At 41.1% G+C, this 8,820-nt stretch overlaps 1 long non-coding RNA gene across 1 annotated transcript; it reads left to right on the top strand.

Moving 5' to 3' along the window:
* The first annotated feature begins 2,142 nt into the window (after window positions 1-2,142).
* On the top strand, window positions 2,143-8,590 carry LOC137164504 (uncharacterized). The gene is made up of 4 exons (XR_010923060.1): window positions 2,143-2,828; window positions 5,387-5,519; window positions 7,226-7,335; window positions 8,311-8,590. It is a non-coding gene; the product is annotated as an uncharacterized lncRNA (long non-coding RNA).
* Window positions 8,591-8,820: the final 230 nt, after the last annotated feature.

The following is an 8,820-nucleotide window of genomic DNA, read 5'->3' as shown; positions in this document are numbered from 1 at the left end:
AGACTGCTCTGATCTTTAGAGCTATTGTAAATAGAAACTTATTTGCAACCACCTATGATCACGATGAGTTTGTTTTGCTAGCATTCATATTTGTTGTAATACTCCATTAAGCTACAGACTAAAGCAATGCAAACTTTTTTAATTTCCCTGCCACTTTTTTTTTTTTTGCTTTATGTTTTCCAGAATAAAAAAGCATCAAATTACAAATTGAAATATATTTTTAATATCTATAATTTATTTAATAAGCTGATTTTCTGTGTAATGGAGGCACTCAGAGACCATTGAGAAAGACAGACTGACCCAAGAGATTTACATAACTTAAATAAGGTCTGGATAAGCAAAACTCCCAGTGAAGTCAATGGGGCCAGGAAATCACCTTTAAGCTTCGGGAAGGAATCTGGCCCAGTATATAGAGCTGCAGACACATGGTCTATAGGCCTGGATTCAATATCCAGCTCTGTCACTGATAAGTTGTGTAACCCTTTGTCATGATTCCTTCCGCCTCAGTTTCTTTATCTGTAAATTGGAGATGATAGTGTTTAGCCTTCATCAAATGCTTTTAGATCAATGGATGGACACAGCCATATAAGCACTAAATATCATTCATATTGTACATCCAGATCTCTTTTATGCTTTCCCCAAAACTCAGATAGAAGTTGAATCTTATTTAAGAATTGGTCAGCATTTTTGTATGTTTGTTTTGTTATTTCCTTCTGCCCTTTCTGGTTTCGGCTGTGACTAGGAGTGAAAGTATAAAACCCTGCAAAAAGCTGTATCCTTGTGGTGTTTCCAATGTGCCTGTCCCTATCAGAGCTCCAGCCCAAAGAGCAGGAGATAAAGGTGTCCAAACAATCTCCAAACCTTTTAGATTCTTCCATCACCATTTAAAAAGGCTTTTAATGAAGAAGGTGCTTTCATCTCTGCTCTCAGGGAAGATGAGAACTGTGCATTGGCAACACAGTGGTCCCTATCCTCAACTAATCTAAGTGGAATACCATCAGACGTGTCAATAGATTTACACCAGCTGAGGATCTGGCCCTGGATATTTTCTTAAATCATCTGAATACATTGAGGACAAGCCCACAATGGGTTACTGCTGGAACGGGAAAGAGAAAGAGGGTAGAATGCCTGCTATTGTGGGAAATGAAGTTCTCCCAGCCTGGTCGATTAAGAATGCCAGAGAGCTATGCCATCCAACAGTGCCACTGCTTGTTCACCCCTGGCTCCATCTGGATATTTTATATAGTTATCTGCATTTATAGTATGGGTTCTATTTCCCCTGAGAAATGCAATTAAGCACCATTTAATGTGCCTTGAAATACTTCTCTAACTAGACATTGCCAACAGTAGCTAAACATTGTCTGATATGATGAAACTACTGAATCAGAGAATTGCATGGCATTGAACTAAAATAAAAATGCTGTAGAATTATTCCCTTTCCATGTTCTGTTCTACTTCCTTTGTAAAGTTTTCTTTTCCTAGCCAAAAGAGCTATAATTAATAAAATTGCTGGGCACTAGACTGGCAGAAGAGATCACGGTTTGAACTTGGCTGGCTTCTTTCTCTGTAGCTTGGGTCTTTAATGATGAAAGATGTGCAAACAAGAAGAGACATTTCTAGTGCAATGGCCAGCAAACTGGCAGAGATTGACAATACAGGCATCTCAACACATCCCAGGCAATCTGTTGTCCTGTGTGCAAATCAATTAAGGTTAGCAGATGGTGGAAAAGTTCAGTATTAGAAACCAAATCCTATGGAGGTTTGAGTATGCCCCCAAAACAGGTCTTATTGTGCTCCCATTAAAGCCAGGTGAAAACGTTGATTGGCCTCTTAGTGAGTGGTGAAAGCCACTGTTGGCTTTGATGTAGCGCCAGGAGATATTACAAGGAGAACATAATTTGAGTTTTCAATTATGAAATGCAGTCAAGTTTACTGCCGCTGGTAATTAATGAGGGGACCCACCTGAGTCAGTAAAATGGGCTGCCTTTTGAAACAGAAATGAATGTAGGCAATCATCAGCTACAACATTTTAGGGCTCAGTTCATTCCAGGTGAAGAAATAAAGCCAGCTATTAACAATGGGGAGTATGGAAGGCTGGTGGGTGCAGGGTTCAACAAGTCTGACCCTTACATCATACAGCAATGCGTGACAGCAAATGCAATCCAATGGCTACAAGAAGGAACTGACAGACAGGACTCCTCAGTTCTTTTCCTGACTCTGTTATTGAGTTATTTTGTGCCCTAAGGGGAATTTATTTAACCTCTTCATGCTCAAGTCCTTTAGTCCTGCTACATCCTGCATTAGCCAGACTTGGAAGCTGGCCCCTTATGTAATCAAGAAACATGATCCTATTTGGGAAAATGGCAGCTTGTTGGAGCAAGTGAAAGGGATATAGTTGTGTGTAGCACACAGTGTCATTGGGAGGCTTAGTTATTTATGGTTTTTAAAGCTTCTTGAATCATGGATTAAAGGCAAATATAATTCACATCTTTGCTAGGAAACTGGGACCCATAAATCTAAATCTCTGCTGATACAGTTCCTTCAGTGTTAGCAACAATGGACACTGTCGGGTAAAGAAGGCTGTAAAGTAGAGTGGTTGCCATTGACAAGTCAACATTTGTCACAGCACAGTATCTGAGATCCTGGCCTTATTTCCTATTCTTAGTATAAGGGACAACTGTAGTTGCTCAGATGCTGTGGGGTGGTAGGAATTGGTAAACGTTGATTTACTAAAGACAATCGCTCCATTCTCCCACTTGGAAGTACTTTCCCCTGCACCATCCTTTGAGCAGTATCACCGACCTTGAAAATAACTGCTACTGGAATTGGTGAGTAACAAAAGTCCTGAAATATCTTGCAACTGCCCTTTCAGGTGAGATGTAAGGTAGGAGTGGGGGCCCATACAGCAAGGAGGCCTTGGGGTGGGGAGGGAACTGCCAAACTTTTACAGCAAGTTCTAGGTGTTTGCTAAAGCAACCGGAACATTTAGAATGAAAAAAGGAGGAAAGCACTGTGTCAAAAAATAGATGAGCCTGTTCCACTGTTCCTAATTAATTATGTTCTTCATTGATATGTAATCATGTGTCTGGAGCCCAAGAATTGTTTTTCAGCTCTTAGGATGGCTGCCATTTTTCATTCTGCCAGCCAAACAAGCTTTGTGTGAACTCTCTCTGAGGAAGGCAACTCAGAAAGTGCTTTGATTCTTCTGTGACCCTTGCTGTAATGGTTGTTAAAGCTACCCTCCTTTCGATCTTTGCCAGTCTTTCATGCTTTAATTTCTCATGACTCCAACAGCTTCTCCTTCTTTCTGCTCAGTGCAACCCAGTTTACTGGCCTCCCCGCTAGCAGCTCCTGCTCCCTTCCTGCCTGCCTACCTTCCCTCCCTCCCTTTGATCACTCCTTTTGCTCACATTCACAAAGCCCGCTCTTGGACCACCAGTGTGGGTGACTTGTGTCTCCCTCACTGCCTGCTCCCTCCCTCTGCTGCAGAGATCAATGGATGCCTAATCTAAGGGGTAGGTATAATGCTGGCTGCTGGTTTTAACAATGGCTAAAAATATACCCTGTCTCTTTGGATGTTGCCTGTGATGCATGAAAACTGGCTGGAACCAAAGAGCTAGTTAATATGATGGCACAGTTACCTGTGCTAGTACTGAACCAAAATGTACCCAAATACTAAAAACAATGATTAATACACACTCAGTGATCTGGCTTATCATCAGCATCTATCACTCCATGAATCTGAGACTATTAGTTGGGACTAGTGCTTATAGAGTGGGCTAAATCCATGATTCCTGGATTTCTGACATTTAATCATCAGTAAAATGGAGATAATACTTACCTAATTCAGAGGGGAGTGATGTGTGTTTGCAAAGCCCTTTGAGGTCCATGGATGAAAGTGCAATATAAGAAAGTCCAAAGTACTTATGTTGGATAAACACAAATGAGTGTTCATAAGAAACAGAAGCCAAATCCTTTGATTCATTTGTTCTGGCTTCTGTTTCAAAACCAAAAGGTAATTTGATTCAACTGATTTAATCCCTGGTTTTTATTTAATTCACCTGGGTCTTTTAACTCTATCTTTCTCTTATTGTCTGTGCTGTGGAATCAAAGGGAAGTTTCTCTCTGTTTCCATTTGTTAAAAATCCAGCATATTAAAAATAATATTAAAGAACAAAGTACTAGGGTGAAAATATATTGTTTCATTTCAGTGAAAGAGAACAGAGTACAAAGACATTTAATCATTTCATTAAAACAAAGAAATGCAAATCACATATTCATTTAAATCAATAGTTGCAGATATGCTCTTTCTGGACTGCTCACATGGAAAGCTCTATCCATGAACAATGTCACTGACTCACCTCACTTCAGAATGGAGGGCTGTCCATAATTTCCTTTTGGCAGGATGAATCAAAGCGATGGTGCACCCCAAAACTACGCAGTAAACCCTGTTCAAATGGATGCATGTGGCTGTGGGTGGATTTTACAGCTGACCTTGACACAAGTGTGCTTGGGTGTGCTTATCATTTATAGCTGATAAGGGATTTCATCTCATTAGGGCTTTACAGCCCAGAACCTTTGGCATACAATGTCTTCTCCACACTGCAACTCTAGAGTGTTAAAGCTCTAAACCTGGCACCGTGTTTGGGGTATACATTCAATGTTGTGGCTTCTGCCACTGGGCCCATTGGAGCCACAGACAGCTGGGTTACATTTAGATTAGGCTTCAGGCTGCTGCATATTACACCAAGGCACCTGCCTGGCACAGAACACGCTCAACAGGATTGAGGGACTAGAAAGGCCATCTATGCCCCTTTGAATCTTTGCACCCATTCAAGCCATGCCTTTCTGAGCAGGACTGTGCCCACCTCCTCTGTAGCTGAAGATAACGGCACAGTATGTTCAAAGCATTTTAGAAACAGTGAGTTATCTTCTCTACACCCACATGAGATAAATGAATAAGGGTAATAATCCCTGGTTTACTGGGAGGAAGATTGAGGAAGAGAAGACTTGTGCAAGACCACAGAAAGAGCTGGGGTCAGAGCTGGCAATAGAATTCAGGGGCTCCAGGCAGTCCCGTGCATATGCCTAATTAACAGGGAATTATGCGTTCATCAGAGAACCGAAACCCAAAGAAAGGCAGGCACAGAGGAACAGGAAAAGAGTTTAATGGACTTGTGGCTACCCACAGAGAAATTTCTAAGACAAAGAACTAATTAACTAACAGGCATATAACACTGGCATTGTCGGTGGCTCAGGGAAACTTAGGCCTCAAAAATTCCTTTCACTTTGGATAGTTTTATTGTAAGAATTAAATGACTTTTACATGTGGCCATTGTCTTAATGTGTGCTATTAAAACTGTGCTTCTTTGTTTTATTTATTCAGAGGGCTGATGAAAAATGTCATTTTGATTACCCTGAAGACTTGGGACCTCGGTATCCAGAGAAGAGGCACAGTGTGGGTAGTGGAATTTCTAGCTTCCCACCCGGTGCTTAATCCTGATACTAAAGATGAAAGGGTTTGTATCTCTTTACTGATTTACAAGGCTACTCAGTTCTCCTCACCTTGTATACGCTGGGCCTGATCCCCAAGCGTGAAGGAAAAGTGCTTGACACACCAGGGGAGAAAAAATATGATTTAGTTGGGGTTGGCCCTGCTTTGACCAAGGGGTTGGACTAGATGCCCTCCTGAGGTGCCTTCCAACTCTAATATTCTATGATTCTATGAAAAGGGCAGGTGGATTTACACAGTCTTTCTGCCCCCCAATCCTCGGGGTTGCTGGGCACCAAATTGACCCTGGTACAAATTAGAGCAGCCTCTGGGCAACTGTAAATTGCAGCAGTGATAATTGTCCCTTTGAGACCACTCCATCAGTCAGGATTGCCAGAGAAAAAATGGGCTTCTACATGACCCATTTGGGCTGAAGGGGTGTAAATAAGTTTTGGCAACATCTCTTCAGTGGCTTTGAGCCAGAGAGATGGCTAGCAATACACAACAGGTCTTAAAGTGCCCATATCTGCAAACTACTACTGTGGGACACAGGTGTATTATTGATGGCTCTGAAGCACTCAGAAAGGTGAAGCTGCAGAAGGTGACTGCTAACACTCACAAAGGAGCAGAAACAGTCCATGAATGCAATTAAATGATATCATCTAAAGAACATACCACTTGTACTACTGGTAAACTGTTTTTAAGTGAACCAATCAGGATGGGTGGACAGAGGTGTGCTCTGGTTCTCTCCGTCCTCCAAAGAAAAGGAGGGGGATTGGGTCTGAGATGATAAATGAATTTGAGACCAACGGAAAGAGAGTTTTATGGTTTGTTTTGGTCTTTCACACTAAGAACCCAGTTCTGTGCAAACCACCTGACTTCAGTGAATTCACATGGGTATAAATAAGTGCCCTCGCTAAGTAGATAATATGTCATCTCCTCAGAGAGTAGACAGGAGATTGTTTCTACAAACGGGTGTTATAAGTTTTAGAGAGTGTTCTTATCTTTCCTGTAACAAAGTTTTCTAATGGCATGAACAAATCTATTCAACAGTATTTAATACAGGAGTTTCTGTATATTCTAATTGTAGTTCTTTTCTATGCTGTGTGATTGCTGCTTTGTAAATAGTATTAATAAATGATATAATGTTAATACTTTTTTACAATATCATATTTAAGAGTGCCCCCTCTCTTGGAAAGCCAGTTAACCAAAAGAGAACAAGGCCATTATGGGCCATTATTCCAGCATAGAGGAGAGCATTTGAAAAAACAGACATCAGGCCATTGTGAAACCATTGTCCCATTCCAGGATAAGTCAAGGTGACATTATCACAGAGATGGAATCCTGGACAGGCTTGACATTTAGTCAATGTCGCTACAGTACTAAGGTGGATGGGAGAGAAGTCCATGATAGTTGTTGTGATAGATATGACAATATCTTGGACAAATTTTATTAAATTAAGTTTAACATCTTTTGAGTTAATTGTATTAAAAATGCAAATGTTTATGTACTATTGTGACATTGTATGTAACTTCTCTAGGAGGAGGTCATATGCCAGTGTAATTCCTCTGGTTATCAGCCATTTGAAGTTTTGCCTTGGGAAGGGACCAATTGTCTGACTGACTACCTATTCACAGTCTCTTCAAAGGTTCTCTACAAACCAGCAGACAAAGAAAGGATGTTGGGATAAATAACCTGAGGTTAAACTGACTATGGGTGTTTGTTCTGACCCAGCAAACAGACAGGACCTCCAGTACACAGAGGGCCCCAATCTTTAGGGAAAAGCTGGAAGGTCTGACACTGACAAGAGCCTTTGTGGAGATGAAGATCAGGGATGATCTCCGGTAAGATTATTAGCCTGTGCATAGATGGTTTGTTTGTTTGGTTTTTTTTATTGTTTTTGTCTCTGTAGTGCTTTTACCTTAAGAATAAAATATGCTTGCTTGTAACGAACTGTGTGGTAACATGTAACAGTGGGCAATTACATTGTTATTGGTCCCTAAAGAGAGAGCAAACAGGCCTGTTCAGACAGAATGCCTTCACTGTGTTATTCCCAGAAAAAGGTAGAGAACTGTTGAGCCTGAAAATATCTTGGTCAGAAGGGAGAGACACATGGGCCTCGGCCCAAAAAAAGCAAGAGCTGAGGTGCTGAAAGACTGAGAATGGATGCCCTGTTGGACCACTAAGAGGAAACATGTGCAGTTGCCTTGAATTGTGATTAGGACAAGTTGAAACTAAGGTATTTGTAGAACCACCTATCAGCTTCATCTTCAAGAAATGTCTCTTGAGCAAGAGAAGTTGGGAGTGCTGAGAAATTACCCAAAACTAGAAACTGTCTAGTATTGACCTTGTTCTTTGGTAATAAACACTGAATTTACACACATGAACTAGCATGCAGCTACAAAGTAGGAAGTGGAAGTAGCAGACAAGCAGAGGGAAAATATCTGAAACAGCAGTAAAGGCTGCAGGGCAATAAGCATAGCAACTCAAAGGCAAAGCAAACTGAGGGCACCCATTTCTAGCAAAACAAGATCAGTCACATACCTCCATGTTAGTCAAAGTTGAACCCAGTGACTGGGAAACTGTATGATTTTTTACTCAGTCCTTCCTCAAGACTTCCCTCACAAGAACCTCCTGTGCTCCTCTCCTTGTATGACAGTCCTGTCTTCTCCACAGTCTTTCCCCTACTGAACTACCTCAGGCTCCTTATAAGGCCCAGCTGTCTAATACTCCTTATCTAGTCACACCCCCTCTGGTTAGAAGGCAATCAGCCAATCATCTCAATGACTCTAACTGAGGTTCTTTCCTTTCTCTAACAGGTGATGGGAGAAAACCCCAACACAGGATCCCTTTCATCTTTATTATTTGTATTACAATAGCACCCAAAGCCCCATCTAGGATCCCATTGCTCTAGGCACTGTATAAGCATATAGTAAAAGACCAGAAATTAGCTGAAGAGCTTACAAGCTCATATAAGACAAGATGCAACATGTTGGTGCAACATACAGAAGATAAGGAGGATGAGGGTGATAGTGATAGGAAATGTGGTTACACAAACTAGCTAGATGGATCTGAGTCAATTTAAAAAAATATCTATAAATAAACAAATAAATAAAATCAACGTTAGTAGTCCCTCCTTGTTATCTGCTTTGCTATTATCAGCTTCTACATACCTGTCCAGGTACTTCAGTGGCCACAGTATCTGGCATTGCGTCTATACTGACACTAATTCGAATTAGTTAATTCGAATTAGACACTACGCCACTTGCAGAGGTGGTCTTATTAATTTGATTTAAAGGCACCTTAATTCGAATTAACAGTGGTGCTAG

This window comes from Emydura macquarii, unplaced genomic scaffold, assembly GCF_026122565.2.
Source record: "Emydura macquarii macquarii isolate MOO-44397 ecotype Brisbane River unplaced genomic scaffold, CSIRO-AGI_Emac_v2 contig_2676, whole genome shotgun sequence".
NCBI lineage: Eukaryota > Metazoa > Chordata > Testudines > Chelidae > Emydura > Emydura macquarii.
Note: the sequence above shows the minus strand (reverse complement) of the source record. Positions and strands in the feature narration are given on the sequence as shown.